The 16,723-nt window shown below is 31.7% G+C and overlaps 1 long non-coding RNA gene across 1 annotated transcript; it reads right to left on the bottom strand.

Moving 5' to 3' along the window:
• Window positions 1–1,331: 1,331 nt before the first annotated feature.
• On the bottom strand, window positions 1,332–10,201 carry LOC141283144 (uncharacterized). The gene is made up of 3 exons (XR_012338103.1): window positions 10,136–10,201; window positions 8,514–8,610; window positions 1,332–1,430 (listed from the first exon to the last, which is right to left on the bottom strand). It is a non-coding gene; the product is annotated as an uncharacterized lncRNA (long non-coding RNA).
• Window positions 10,202–16,723: the final 6,522 nt, after the last annotated feature.

The following is a 16,723-nucleotide window of genomic DNA, read 5'->3' as shown; positions in this document are numbered from 1 at the left end:
CTCAATAAGTGATGTTCCAAATTTGAAGTTGATATGAAAAAAATTGAGGTTCCTGTGAAAGTCTGTTTAGGGCGTTATACCACAAATAGCCACCGGGTGCCATTCAAACGCCATATATATATTTTTAATGCATTTTTCTGTCATAAAAGTCTGAATTTTTCTGAGATTTTTCATTATATCACAAAATAACCACCACATATGGAATCCTGAGACTCAGACCTTTCCAATGATATGTTTTTTGTCAAGATTGTAAAAAGTTGTGATTCAAAAAGACCGTAATGCATTTTGTAATATGACAATGCTAAGGGGGAGGAGACCGCCAAACGATTATCAAGTACCATTTTCATGGTAACACAATGTCCGATTTCAAAATGGTTTTCACGGGATGATTCTTGAGCTTCTAAGCTTTCAAATGATATATAATTTATGATGGTTACTAAAACATTTGATAGAGAAAAAGGACAACGGAAAAAAGAGCGCCAAGCGTCCCACAGGTGGGACGGTGACAGTTAAGGGGTTAAACATCTAAAACTAATAAGAAATACAGACATTTCAAAAATAATAAAAATAAATACAAAAACAAACTTCAATTACAGTTAAAAACAGAAAACGTAAAAATAAAATAATAAAAAATATAATAGCAATATAAATTGATTTACTGAAATAAATCCTAAACTTTAAGCTTAAACCTATTATATATATATAAAGCTAGGTAGAAATGTAAAAACTAAACCTAAAAAGCCAAAAGCACATATTAGTAAATTATTAAAATTAATTATTAATACTAGTAAAACTAAAATAAAAACAATATATTTTAATAATCACCTAAAACGAATAAAAATGACAAATGTGCGTAACGTTATGCGCTTTAGAGTTAAACTAAAAATAATATAATTTAATCTACATAGGAAATTAGTACTGGGGAATAAATCACGAATTATCGCATCCAAAATAAAAGTTTTTGTGTACATAATATATGTGCGTGTACTGTGCATATTTATACATAAATATTAAATATATATCTTAAATATTTTTATATATTTAAGAAAAATGTTATGTTTGTATATTTATTTATATATATTATAAATTATATGAATATAAATATATACATGTAATATTTTCAAAATATATACTATGTGATTCTTTATATATACATAATAAAAATACACAGTATACATACATAATGTAAACCAATAAAACAAAAGCACAACAGCACATAAATTACTAAAATAAATATAAATTAAAGCTACATGCAAACATGAAACCAATAAAAGGCGTCACATCATGGAAGTGAAATGCTGACTTGTTTCTGAAGATTATGAGCGGCTCACCTTATCATCAATAATGACCAGATCTCGTGGTTCAGTGCGGTCGATCTTCAAGACACGATGTTTCGTTTGAGAGTTATTACTGCCCACCAGAAAATACCTCTGAAAAAAAGAAAGAAAGAAAGAAAGAATTATAATCAATTAACCGTTTTCAACATGCAAAAAAAATGAAACATGTTTTTAAAAGGCAGAATGGACGAAAGTGCCACATTAAATCTTAATATTCAATATTACAAAATTGTAAAAAATTAATTAAATGAATTAATTCATTTTAAAAATGTATATTTATTATATTCATATTTGCAGAAAGAAAATGAATGAAGCCATTCAAAATTAACAACTCAGCACACTTTTACTTCTAAAAGATATTATTAATTACTGTAATTTGTCTGAACTTTTTTCTCAAAATCTCATTATTGTGATAAAATGTTTTTTTTAGCAAATAATATTTAAAAATCACATACTGTACATTGCATTTCATGAAAATGCAACAAAACAGACTCAAAATAGACTATTTTCTTTATGCAAGAATACTTTACTTCTGTAATTTGGTTTTGAAGTAAAGTATGAACTGGAGTCATTCTTGACAGTTTTGCTAAGATCAACCCGAATATCAGACATACGGTTAGAGCTGAAGAGTTATTGACTGGATAAGAAGAAAAACAGCAGGGATTGAGGCATTCTGCTCTTTATTTGGACCAGTGTTGTTTTCGTCAACGATGACGAAATCATTTCATTGACGCCACTTTTTTTCATGACGATAACGAGACGATGACGAGATAAAAATGGCTCGTTGATGACTAAAACATGACGAGACGTGTGTGAGTTTTCGTTGACGAGACGAGAATAGACGAAAATGTTAGTGGGTGGTCCGTCAGACGTTTAAAATGCATGACATTTCTGCTTATTGTGCATGCCAATTAAAACTTAAAAAGTATCTGACGCTATGGCAAGCCGTTTTAGCATTAAATACTCTTTGCTATACTAGTATGGCAAGCCGTTTTAGCATTCCATCCTTGTTTGTCTTTTATGTTCTAAAACATTCCTTCATTATTGTAATTATTGGTGAAAATAGTCGATCCGGAAGCTCACATTGTGTTGAACTATAGATCTGCTATTTTCAGAACTTACAAGTGACACTACCCAACAGCAAAATACTTACTGACCTACATTAATTTGTTAAAAGAATACTTTTTTCCCTTTTTTTGACTAAAACTAGATTAAAACCTTTTTGACTTTCCGTCGACTAAAACTAGACTAAAACCTTTTTGACTTTGTCGACTAAAACCTTTTTGACTTTTCGTCGACTAAAACTAGACTAAAACCTTTTTGACTTTTCGTCGACTAAAACTAGACTAAAACCTTTTTGACTTTTCGTCGACTAAAACTAGACTAAAACCTTTTTGACTTTTCGTCGACTAAAACTAGACCAAAACCTTTTTGACTTTTCGTCGACTAAAACTAGACTAAAACCTTTTTGACTTTTCGTCGACTAAAACTAGACTAAAACCTTTTTGACTTTTTCGTCGACTAAAACCTTTTTGACTTTTCGTCGACTAAAACCTTTTTGACTTTTCGTCGACTAAAACTAGACTAAAACCTTTTTGACTTTTCGTCGACTAAAACCTTTTTGACTTTTCGTCGACTAAAACTAGACTAAAACCTTTTTGACTTTTCGTCGACTAAAACTAGACTAAAACCTTTTTGACTTTTTCGTCGACTAAAACCTTTTTGACTTTTCGTCGACTAAAACTAGACTGAAACCTTTTTGACTTTTCGTCGACTAAAACTAGACTAAAACCTTTTTGACTTTTCGTCGACTAAAACTAGACTAAAACCTTTTTGACTTTTTCGTCGACTAAAACCTTTTTGACTTTTTGTCGACTAAAACTAGACTGAAACCTTTTTGACTTGGTCGACTAAAACTAGACTAAAACCTTTTTGACTTTTCGTCGACTAAAACTAGACTAAAACCTTTTTGACTTTTCGTCGACTAAAACTAGACTAAAACCTTTTTGACTTTTCGTCGACTAAAACTAGACTAAAACCTTTTTGACTTTTCGTCGACTAAAACTAGACTGAAACCTTTTTGACTTGGTCGACTAAAACTAGACTAAAACCTTTTTGACTTGGTCGACTAAAACTAGACTAAAACCTTTTTGACTTTTCGTCGACTAAAACTAGACTAAAACCTTTTTGACTTTTCGTCGACTAAAACTAGACTAAAACCTTTTTGACTTGGTCGACTAAAACTAGACTAAAACCTTTTTGACTTTTCGTCGACTAAAACTAGACTAAAACCTTTTTGACTTTTTGTCGACTAAAACTAGACTGAAACCTTTTTGACTTGGTCGACTAAAACTAGACTAAAACCTTTTTGACTTTTCGTCGACTAAAACTAGACTAAAACCTTTTTGACTTTTCGTCGACTAAAACTAGACTAAAACCTTTTTGACTTTTCGTCGACTAAAACTAGACTAAAACCTTTTTGACTTTTCGTCGACTAAAACTAGACTAAAACCTTTTTGACTTTTTCGTCGACTAAAACCTTTTTGACTTTTCGTCGACTAAAACCTTTTTGACTTTTCGTCGACTAAAACTAGACTGAAACCTTTTTGACTTTGTCGATTAAAACTAGACTAAAACCTTTTTGACTTTTCGTCGACTAAAACTAGACTAAAACCTTTTTGACTTTTCGTCGACTAAAACTAGACTAAAACCTTTTTGACTTTTCGTCGACTAAAACTAGACTAAAACCTTTTTGACTTTTTCGTCGACTAAAACCTTTTTGACTTTTCGTCGACTAAAACTAGACTAAAACCTTTTTGACTTTTCGTCGACTAAAACTAGACTAAAACCTTTTTGACTTTTCGTCGACTAAAACCTTTTTGACTTTTCGTCGACTAAAACTAGACTAAAACCTTTTTGACTTTTCGTCGACTAAAACTAGACTGAAACCTTTTTGACTTTGTCGACTAAAACTAGACTAAAACCTTTTTGACTTTTCGTCGACTAAAACTAGACTAAAACCTTTTTGACTTTTCTTCGACTAAAACTAGACTAAAACCTTTTTGACTTTTTCGTCGACTAAAACCTTTTTGACTTTTCGTCGACTAAAACTAGACTGAAACCTTTTTGACTTTGTCGACTAAAACTAGACTAAAACCTTTTTGACTTTTCGTCGACTAAAACTAGACTAAAACCTTTTTGACTTTTCGTCGACTAAAACTAGACTAAAACCTTTTTGACTTTTCGTCGACTAAAACCTTTTTGACTTTTCGTCGACTAAAACTAGACTAAAACCTTTTTGACTTTTCGTCGACTAAAACTAAAACCTTTTTGACTTTTCGTCGACTAAAACTAGACTAAAACCTTTTTGACTTTTCGTCGACTAAAACTAGACTAAAACCTTTTTGACTTTTCGTCGACTAAAACTAGACTAAAACCTTTTTGACTTTTCGTCGGCTAAAAACTTTTTGACTTTTCGTCGACTAAAACCTTTTTGACTTTTCGTCGACTAAAACTAGACTAAAACCTTTTTGACTTTTCGTCGACTAAAATTGGACTAAAACTATCACATATAGAAGTGAATAAAATTTGACTAAAACTAAGAAGCATTTTAGTCCAAAAGACTAAGACTAAATCTAAGATGGTTGTCAAAAACAACACTGATTTGGACAGATTTCCTGGTAAGATGCATTAAAGACTCCCAGTGAAACGGACACAATGAAAACACAGTCGCCGACACACTGAGGATCAAGAGAGCTGGTCTTGTTCTCTGTTATTACAGTCGGTTTTCTGTCCTGAATGACATCTGCGCTCATAAATGCTCTGATCTGCCCTGTTCTGTGCTTAAAAGACTGTAAAATACAGCATGAAATTAAAGGGACACAATGGACTCACACTGTACTGCACCCTCTGTATGTCTGCTCACAGAAAATGAAGTGTACTGCACTTGATTCAGTGTTTTATTTCACAATATTGAGCAGAATATTTAATCGGACACATCATTTTTACCTAATGGACCAGAAACACAAGAGAAGGAGCCTGAGTCATATTTACATTATATGACTATTAAATAAACTGGAAAATAAAAACATAAAATGGACTGATGCTGATATTTTTTGTACAATATAACATAACAGCAGACAAACAATTTAATTGTTAGATCAAAATTATTGCTATAACATGTTATAGAGTCTCTACTAAATTCTACACCCTTGAAAATCATAACAAACAACTTTGGAAACTATAGTTCTCTCTTAAATATGAAGAGATCAAACAACAGATTTATGAGTTCATCCAAATTTTTGGTTAATAAATCTAATTTATTAACCAATCTGATTTTGTAAGTGACCTTTCTTTCTATTTTAAAGACGTTTTCTTTGGACTTACTACTCAAAAGAGAATGTAGGAAAATATTACTTAGTTCATTTGTTTCCTGCTAGCTAAAGTTCACATACACAAGCAAACATCTGGCTCTAAATTAAATTAACCATGGAATATGTACACTATTAACACTATTACACTATAGTTAAAACACGGTAACCACAAATTAACCATGGCTTTGCTACACTAAGTAAAACAGCTATTTGTATTTGTGTATACTTTCTTTTTTGTTGTTGCTTTTGTTTTATTTTTTTATAACTGTATGCCTTAATGGTTTAATGTTTTCTACTGTTTATTAAAAAAAGAAATCGTAAAAAAAAAAAAAAAAAAAAAACGCAAATCCGCTCCGATGTCCCAATCTGAATCAAATGATTCGCGATCCGAAGTCCCGATGTGAATAATGATTTGCGAACCATCATTTCAGATCAGGACTCGGTGTGCAGATCGAGAATCATTCAATTTGAGAATCCTTAAATTAAATTAAATTTAATTTAATTTACAAAAAGTAAAAAATATAAGATAAAGAACTTAAAACTTGAAAATGTTACCTTGAAGTATGTTACCTACTAATTAAAATACTAATATAAATATAAATTGAACCAAAAAAGAAATATTTACACAAAAAACTAAAAGCACATAGGTCAAAGAAGAAAACGGGTCTAAGCATAAAAAAAATACATGTAATACTGCTAAAAAAAAAATGAATATTAAAACGTTTTACGTTTAATTTAATTGCATTTTTGTTTTTTTTTTGCAAAAAAATACATATCATGCATGTTTTACAACATTATTTTCACCACAAAGTGAAGAGTGATTTAGTAAAAAGCGATTTATAAAAAAATTTAATAAATATAAATAGAACCTAAATAGAAATATGGGTCATTCCAGCTGGAATCAACAAATTTTGGAAAAGTTTCCCACCTGACCTCCTCAGATTTGTCTGAAAAAAATCCATGTGATGGATAATATGCCCAATAGATCATATACAAAATTTCAGATCTCTACTGTGCGTACTTTTTTCACCAAAAATCTGTAAAAATGCTAGTTTTTTACCCCGTTTTGGCATCACAGTCTGAGTGACCATGTTCAGACTGAAATATCTCCAGAACTAGTTGTGCCAGGTCCATGAAATTTTCTGAGTTCTCGTCCAGAACTGCATGAATTACAACTCACAGCATTATTACTGAATTTACACCTGAATGCTGGCCCTCTACTTTATTTTTAAACTATTACTTTAAGGGTTTTCAGATGTCCATAGAAACCTCAATTTTCAATGTATAAGCATCAAACTTGGTAAATGGTCTGATATGTACCATGTCTTTCACATCCTTTGACATCAGACAATAGAGTCTGATGGATGTTGAGATATTAAGGTCCATAATGGAAAAAAAAAACTCATTTACACCAAAGTTCAGAGCAATATTTCCCATGAATGACCCTAGGTGTGAACATAAAACTTGTTCTTTTGAAAGGCATATTGTTATTGATAAAATATTTAAAAAATCAGGATGGGGTTTTGCCTCATTTTTCTGTAATGTTTTTTTTACAATATTTCTTTTTTTTTTTTTTTTTGGGGGGGGGGGGGGGGAAATAAAACATTGTATAAAATCAAGCAAATTATATCTGAACAAACCCCTCTGTAAAAACCTTCAGCATATTGACAGGAATACAAATGTAAAGTTTGGTGTGTGTAAGTGCTACTGAAGTGGAGATTTATGGCTCAGTGTAGAAGAAAAAACTCTTTTTGAGAAAACACCTTTAAAAATATGCATTGTAATGGAAATCTGTTGACACAAATAAATAAAGTGCGGTTTTTTGGATGTTTTCTTTCCACTAGTCTGAAAAAACACTTTATGAAAAACCAAAAACCCCAAATCTCAAACTTGATAGGTGCATGAAAAAACATTGTTTTTAATACTGCTTAATGCTGCTCGTATGTATCTTTTAACACATGTGACCCTGGACCACAAAACCTTAAGTCTTAAGTCGCTGGGGTATATTTGTAGCAATAGCCAAAAATACACTGTATGGGCCAAAATTATTGATTTTTCTTTTATGCCAAAAATCAATAGGAAATTAAGTAAAGATCATGTTCCATGAAGATTTTTTGTATAAATATATCAAAATGTAATTTTTCATTAGTAATATGCATTGTTCAGAACTTAATTGGGAGAATTTAAAGGTGATTTTCTCAGTATTTTGATTTTTTTGCACTCTCAGATTCCAGATTTCAAATAGATGTATCTCGGCCAAATATTGTCCAATCCTAACAAACCATACATCAATAGAAGGTGAGCTTTCATATGATGTATACACCTCAGTTTTGTAAAATTTAACCTTATGACTGATTTTGTGGTCCAGGGTCACATATTAACTTTAGTTTGTCAAAATACTGTGCCCTTTTCTGCTTACTAAGTCCTTCTCCATATGATTAAGCAACTTCCACAAGTTTTTTTTTAATTTTTTTATCGTGGTTTACACAGCATAAATTAGCAGAACAACATATTCAGTAGCACATTTACTGGTGCAATCCATGCTGTTCAGATTTGACATGACATTATGCTACAGCTCACACAGTAAATCAGACATCAGGGACAGTTGTAGAAAAGCTGAACACTGCCATCTAGCTGCACAGAGTGGCATTAACATCTGTGTGACATATTTTGCTTAGAAAACTCTTTATGCATATATTCACATTCAGGATCTGCTGATCTGATAAACATGATATTTAGGTTCAAAACCATATTCAAAGCAATGCATTAACTCTTCGTGAAAAATAAACGAAATGTGACTTACAGCTCTGGTCTCATAAAGCACCAGCTTCTGAACTCCTCTAATCACAGCGGCGTTCACAGGCATGATGACACTTCAGTCCATGAGTCCAATCAATGAGCTAAAAATACAGATGACACACAAACACAGCTGACTATCATTACGCTGCACTTTCATATGACAAAACTTCTCTATTATAGACACAAATCATGAAGTACAGAGGTTTACATAGCCATTTCAGAAACTTTAACATTTTAATAACTACTTAAAAAAATGCATTTGTTTTTCTATAGTACTGCCTTGAATGAGCTATTCAACATAACAGACAATACATATTTTGTTTACAAATCTTACTTTAAAATATAAATAAAATATAATAATATTATTCGTAAACCAACGGTAGTTCCGATGGTAGCAATTTCATTTCTTTAAAATTAAAATCTCTGAAATTTGAAACAAAAAGTCTACTACTTTGAACAAATCAAATCAGGTAGGTTCTTTATAAATGCATTTTTACTTATAAATACTATGAAATACTCTACTATGAAAACAAGAAGAAACCCTGCTGAAGGAACATTTAAATGCTTACAACAAATGACAGTATAATGAATAGTAATAAGTAATAATCAGTTTACACCGATTATCCTTGTAATGTGTATGTAAAGTTATGACCACAACAGTAAGCATTTGAAAAACAAAACATATAATTGCATGAAATATAATAATATTATTCATTAACCAATGGTAATACCGATTATAGTCATTTAAATTCTTTAATTTTAAAATCTCTGAAATATTTGAAACAAAATTTAAAAAATAAAGTCAATTTCATTGAACAAATGAAATCAGATCGTTTTTTTATAAATGCATCTTTTCTTATATAGATATAAATGATAATCCAGGAACAATCTGCTACGAAAATAAGGTAAAACCTTGCTGAAGGAACATTTAAATGCTTACAAAAAATGACAAACCCAGGAAGATGTTGGTGTATTTAGAAATATGGATTGTTCACAGCCTTCGCATTTTAAAAACAAGACCGTTTCCAAATGAAAAATGCATGTTTTTATTTAGATATTTTGTTTACAAATCTTACTTTTGCTTACTTTTCATTTACTCTGCTATTTAGAAGCAATAAGATATTTAAATGGCTCTCAAAAATAATAATAGTAATAAGTAATAACCAGTTTACACCGATTATCCTTGTAAGGTGCATGTAAACTTATGACCACAATTGTAAGCACTTATAAACAAAACATATAATGGCCTAAAATATAATAATATTATTAATTAACCAATGGTAATTCCGATTATAGTAATTTAACTTCTTTAAAATTAAAATCTCTGAAATATTTAAAACGAAATTTAAAAAACAAATGAAATCAAGTTGGTTCTTCATAAATGCATCTTTTCTTATATAGATATAAATGACAATCCAGAAACAATCTGCTATGAAAATAAGGCAAAACCTTGCTGAAGGAACATTTAAATGCTTACAAAAAGACAAACCGAGGAAGATGTTGGTATTTTTGTAGTGGCCTATATGGGTTGTTCACGGCCTTCGCGTTTTAAAAACAAGACGGTTTCTAAATGACATTGATGATATTTGACATAATTCAAACAAAAACTAAATAAATAACACTTACGAGTGTCGATATGTGGAGATATCTTCTGTACAAACGAAACGCTACACTGTATCATGTGACTGTCATCAGTTCAGCTGAGACGGAACCTCTACTAGGACAAAAAGCTCAAACGAAAAAGCGATTTAAAAAACACATTCATGCTGCTAGTGCGAAGTGGACTGAACAGGTTTGGATTCGCATGAAAGTGATATAAACAGTCGACGTGATATTGAGTTAACTTGACCTTGATGTTAATTTCCTCAAAAGAAACGATAGTATTTATAAGCCAAGGTATAACTTTTAAAAAATATGTTTAAATAAAATATTACAGTACCTTTTATTCCAGAGCATGTGCAGCCATCTGTGAATTTTATGGGCATGACTTCCGGTCTCATCTGCGTCCAGCTATTTTTAGCTGTACAAAACAGCTCGTTTTTGATTGGTATTGCAAATTGGTTTGTATTATCTTAATTATGAACACACTGGTCTGTAGTGCAAACAGTTTTATCGTTTACTGCACGTTGTTATTTTATTATTATTTGCTTAAAGAGAACATACAAAATGCCAAATCAACAACAATAAGAAAAATCTTAATACAATTCAAAAAGTCCAAATAACAGCATAACAAAAATAAACAATATAAATATCCAGAGAGAAATATAAATACAAACATACAGAAAAAAAAATACATAGGCCTACTAGGGGCTTAATTATCCAAAAATACCTTCGGAAGATTTTTTATGACACATGGTTTTTAAAGATTTGAAGAAGATCATTAAATCTTTCTGAAAAAAAAAATAAGAAAGTGCGGGCTAATTAAAGAATGTGCATTTATGAATGAAGTAATTGGCCAAAATTACAATATTATTAAGCAAAAAATCAACATCAGATATTTTACAGCTTTAAAATCAAAGTCAGGTATTACATATTTCAAACTTAACCAAGCATAGAGGTCATCCCTATGAGAATTTGCATAAATAAAACAAATGTTCCAGTGACTCTTTGTCTGCTTCACAAAAGGTGCACTCATTACAATGCATAATAAATCTATTGATAATTGTAACCGGAAGTCTCGCCCATAGGCTTTCTTCCGCGTTGAAGTAAAAGGTGCATAGTTATTGGTATTGGTGTTAACGTTTCTTAGGTTGTGTTTATGAACTTAACAGTAGTTTAGGCAGTGGCTGTTGAGATGCAATGCTCTTTAGTTCCTGTAGGTGTCGCTGTGTGTTAATGCATGGATTGTCTGATTTGTTTTGGCACAGTGTTGTGTTTTACTGCGTTTGAGCTCAGATTTGACCTTGAATGGCAAATATTTCTTAATATTTACTGGTGTGTATTTGTGTGTATGACTAGTACAGTCAATTAGTTTTGTTGACTGTTGTACTTGTGTTTTGTCCATTAATATATTTTTGTAAAGATTAGTTTATTTTAATACTGACTATGACATGTTATTTTTTTCTTGCTTTTACTTGTTTGTGAGTGTATGCCACATTTGTGATGTGCACATTTGTTTTTTTTTTAATACATTTTGGAAAATAAAAGAAAAAAGAAAGATAGCAAGACATTTGAACCAAGAGAATGACTGAATGAATGAGAAAAGTAGATACACGTTCAAACATATTGTTCCTCAGAGAGTCATCCCACATGGACAGGCCCTGGACGCGCTTGAGTTTTAACTAGTTCCTTTCTGCTGTATCCTGGCTGTTATTTTGACAGTATTATCACTGGAGGAGAGATAAGTTGTCTTGGGAATCGGCGTGGCGCCGCTGTGTCCCTCCCCCGGTCAGACAGGCATCCCGGGGTTTGTGTTGGCGACACCCCAGGGTTCTGGGAAGCGTCGTGCAGAACCACTGAAAGCCCCAAAACTCGTGTGCACCCTTGTTAGGGTCCCTCTGTTGCATCGCTTTTCAGAATCACTCTTTGTGTTTCCATTTCCTTGTCTAACTTTCTTCCGAATCCTACAGTTTTCCTGTGCTAAACAAACACATTCTGTCATCCTAAAACATCCTGAAAGATTTGTCTGTCTTGTATTAGATTGACTCCAGATCTGAAATTTTTGTCACTAAAGTTTTTCTTCAAAGCTAATGAGGCTTAAAGGAACATTTGCTGAAAAATGTACTGGAGATGAGTTTGTTTCTTCATCAGATTTGGATAAAGCATTCCATCATTTGCTCACCTCTGCCGTCAAAATGAGAGTCCAAACAGCTGATAAAAACATCACAATAATCCACAAGGAATACACACCACTCCAGTCCATCAATTAAAATCTTGTGAAGCTGTGTTTATAAGAAACAAATCCATCATTAAGATGTTTTTAACTTCAAACACTTCCTCTAGTGAAAAAAAGTCCATCTCCTGTTGTCTCTCACATCAAAATCCACCCACATGTTTAGAGCTGTTTTGGACTGTTATATCAGCTTATAAACAGTACTTGACCTATGCAGATTTTTCTCCTGATTCAGACAAAATTACTTTTTGACTTATATTTTAATGTTAAAATGTCTTAATGTTGCATTGGTATCTTAAAAACACGCATCCCTTAGCTTCTCTTATTTAATGGACTAGACTAGAGTGATGTGGATTAGTTATGAATTGTTGTGATTTTTTATCAGCTGTTTGGACTCTTCTGACGGCATCCATTCACTGCAGAGGATCCATTGGTGAGCAAGTCTTATTAAGGAAACAAATTCATCTACATCATGGATAAATAAATAAATACATAAATTTAGAGCAGCTCAGATAAATTAATTTTGATGAGAAGTTTGACTCTGTATCTTGAGTGAATTTGAGCACAGTTCGAGTTTTATCAAATTATTTTTTTAGATCTCGATGTGCATCTCTGTGTGAGATAGGATTTTCCTCGTCACCTTGAGACGTTTTTGATAAAACTCTTATGTGAGCGTCATCGAGGCATAGCTTTGACTAGAATCACAGATAACGTCAAGTGTACGAAGGCTACAAAATACAAACACCTGCAGGCGACGTGATCCTTCTCAATGAGACGCAAATGACAAAGAGATGCATGCTATAGTACTAAATAATAGACATCATCATACTTTGCCAGTTGACTAATTAGCTACATTAAGAATTGCACACATTTTTTCTGAAATGCTGTTTAAATATAGAAATGAGGCTTTATTTAATTAAATATATAGTTTGTGTAAATTTCCAAAAGATATATCTGAACACTGGATGAAGCCAGGTTTAAAATTCTTGTTTGATTTTGATGAAATTGGATTTCTCTTTTTTTATCACTCCATGATATATGAACAAACCCTTCAGTAAAACCTTCAAAATATAGATAAGAATAAAACTATAAGTTTTGGTGTATGGAAGTGATACTGAAGTAGAGATACAAACTCATTTGAGAAAACAGTCATTTAAATCTATAGACGTAAATAGACAAAGTTCAGTAATAAAACCATGTGAATGATATAGGAACAAACCGTTCAGTAAATATCTTCAGAATCTAGAGAGGAATAAAACTGTAAGTTTTGGTGTATGTGAGTGCAGCTGAAGTGGAGAAACAAACTCTTTTGAGAAAACAGTCATTTAAATCTATAGACGTAAATAGACAAAGTTTAGTAATAAAACCAGACAAATGATATATGAACAAACCCTTCAGTAAAAACCTTCAGAATATAGAGAGGAATAAAACTGTAAGTTTTGGTGTATGTGAGTACAGCTGAAGTGGAGAAACAAACTAATATGAGAAAACAGTCATTTAAATCTATAGACATAAATAGACAAAGTTCAGTAATAAAACCAGGTGAATGATATAAGAACAAACCCTTCTGTAAAAACCTTCAGAATATTGTAAGGAATAAAACCGTAAGTTTTGTTGTATGTAAGTGCAGCTGAAGTGGAGAAACAAACTAATATGAGAAAACAGTCATTTAAATCTATAGACATAAATAGACAAAGTTCAGTAATAAAACCAAGCGAATTATATAAGAACAAACCCTTCAGTGAAAATCTTCAGAATATTGTATGGAATAAAACTGTAAGTTTTGGTGTATGTGAGTGCAGCTGAAGTGGAGAAACAAACTAATATGAGAAAACGGTCATTTAAATCTATAGACATACATAGACAAAGTTAAGTAATAAAACCAGGTGAATGATATAAGAACAAACCCTTCTGTAAAAACCTTCAGAATATTGTATGGAATAAAACTGTAAGTTTTGGTGTATGTAAGTGCAGCTGAAGTGGAGAAACAAACTAATATGAGAAAACAGTCATTTAAATCTATAGACGTAAATAGGCAAAGTTCAGTAATAAAACCAAGCGAATGATATAAGAACAAACCCTTCAGTGAAAATCTTCAGAATATTGAAAGGAAAAAAACTGTAAGTTTTGGTGTATGTAAGTGATACTGAAGTGGAGAAACAAACTCATTTGAGAAAACAGTAATTTAAATCTATAGACGTAAATAGACAAAGTTCAGTAATAAAACCAGGTGAATGATATAAGAACAAACCCTTCTGTAAAAACCTTCAGAATATTGTAAGGAATAAAACTGTAAGTTTTGGTGTATGTGAGTGCAGCTGAAGTGGAGAAACAAACTAATATGAGAAAACAGTCATTTAAATCTATAGACATACATAGACAAAGTTAAGTAATAAAACCAGGTGAATGATATAAGAACAAACCCTTCTGTAAAAACCTTCAGAATATTGTATGGAATAAAACTGTAAGTTTTGGTGTATGTAAATGCAGCTGAAGTGGAGAAACAAACTAATTTAGTCAAAAAAGCCTTTAAAGATAGGAAATTAAAATTGAAATATATAGAAGTAAGATTTGGTGTATGTAAGTGATACAAAAGTAAAATGGGCAGTGTTCAGTAATAAATCCATGTGAATGATAAATAAACAAACCCCTCAGCAAAAACCTTCAGAATATAGGTAAGAATAAAACTGTAAAATTTGGTGTATGTAAGTGCTGCTAAATCGGAAGAAAAAACTTTTAAAGATATATATTGTAAATTAAATATACAGATGCAAAAAGATAAAGAGCAATAAACTAAACACTTAAATGTGTATTTTGAATGTTTTAGTTCTGTCTACTTTGCCTGTAATATCTAGCCTTGATGCGATAGGAAGAGGTCACGAAAGATGGAGACGGTGTGAGAAGGTGATAAAGAAAATACAGAGTTCTAAACTTGGTTTGTAACCAGAAGTGCAGCAGATCTCATGACAGAAGATGAAAGAGGAGAAAACTAGGAGATAGTCGGGTCTCTTGGGTTTAGGGTGCCCATCTCCTCTGGTGGTCCGACTGTTCGCTGTCTGATATGTGACGTCTTAAAGAGATTGAGACACCTCAGGGGTCGGGCAGAAGACAGAGACCCCCGAACTCCCATTTACCACTTAAAAAGAAAGAGAGACAATGATAAATGATGAGAATAAAAATGACAGGATTTCATGTGAATATAAATTTTAAATGGATTTTGTTTTATACAGTGCTGATTATTATTAAAAAGGAAGAAGGATATTCAGTTCAGACCTGTAGTTTTATGTAAGCTTTAGAGTGCTGGCCGAGACTCCTTCCTCTATCTGGATGCTGAGGTCAGATGTGTCCTTCAGTCAGCACAACACCATGATAACACAGTAAACAGCCTGATAGAGGCCTGCACTCACACCAACACAATGAGACGCTCCCTGTCTTTCTGTTTTAGTTAGAATGAAATATCAGCATTGTGTTTAATGCATCCTGCACAGTATTACTGTATTCTGCCTTCTGCCTTCAAACGAATCATTGCATGAATACATAGTGCAATAATAAACATAGTAGTACGACATAGAAAATATATACAGCATGCTGTACTTAAATGTTTACATGCATACGGAAGCAGTTGCAAGAAAATCAAATCAATAGTAATAATGGAAAGAAGATAAAAAAACAAACAAAACAAAAGAAAAACAGAAGTAAATAATGAAATTATTACTTCTGGAAATGAAGATGTTAATCATTCAGGCTCTCTAAAACTGTAATAATTTAAATAATTGTGTTTCTGTTTTTAAAAAAACTGATTTGTACTTGCAAATGATATAACATTGCTTTTGGTACGAAGGCATTTGCTAAAAAGTATTATCTAGTAAAAAATTATGTAATTCCGTATATTTTTATGTTTTTAAACTTTTCGTGCAAAAACATTGTTAATTCTACAATAATATAATATCAACAAAAATTTTGTTTGGTTTTGTTGACATGGTTTTGTTGTTTTACTCTTTTTTTTATCACTCCATAAATCAGAAAATACTATTAACAGACATTTATGGATGTGAATGTTGAAAAAAATCAGGGGAATGACATGTAAACAAAATCTTCAGTAAAATCCTTCAGAATATAGAGAGGAATAAAACTGTAAGTTTTGGTTTATGTAAGTGCTGCTGAAGCGGAGAAAAAACTTTTTAAGATATGTATTGTAATTAAAATCTACAGACACAAATACATAAAGTGCAATAAAAAATCAGGTGAATGACATATAAACAAAACCTTCAGTAATATCCTGCAGAATACAGATAGGAATAAAACTGTAAGTTTTGGTTTATGTTAGTGCTGCTGAAGTGGAGAAAAAACTTTTTAAGATATGTTTTGTAATTGAAATCTAC

Source organism: Garra rufa, chromosome 13 (genome assembly GCF_049309525.1).
Source record: "Garra rufa chromosome 13, GarRuf1.0, whole genome shotgun sequence".
NCBI lineage: Eukaryota > Metazoa > Chordata > Actinopteri > Cypriniformes > Cyprinidae > Garra > Garra rufa.
This window is presented reverse-complemented; position numbering and strand designations above follow the sequence as displayed.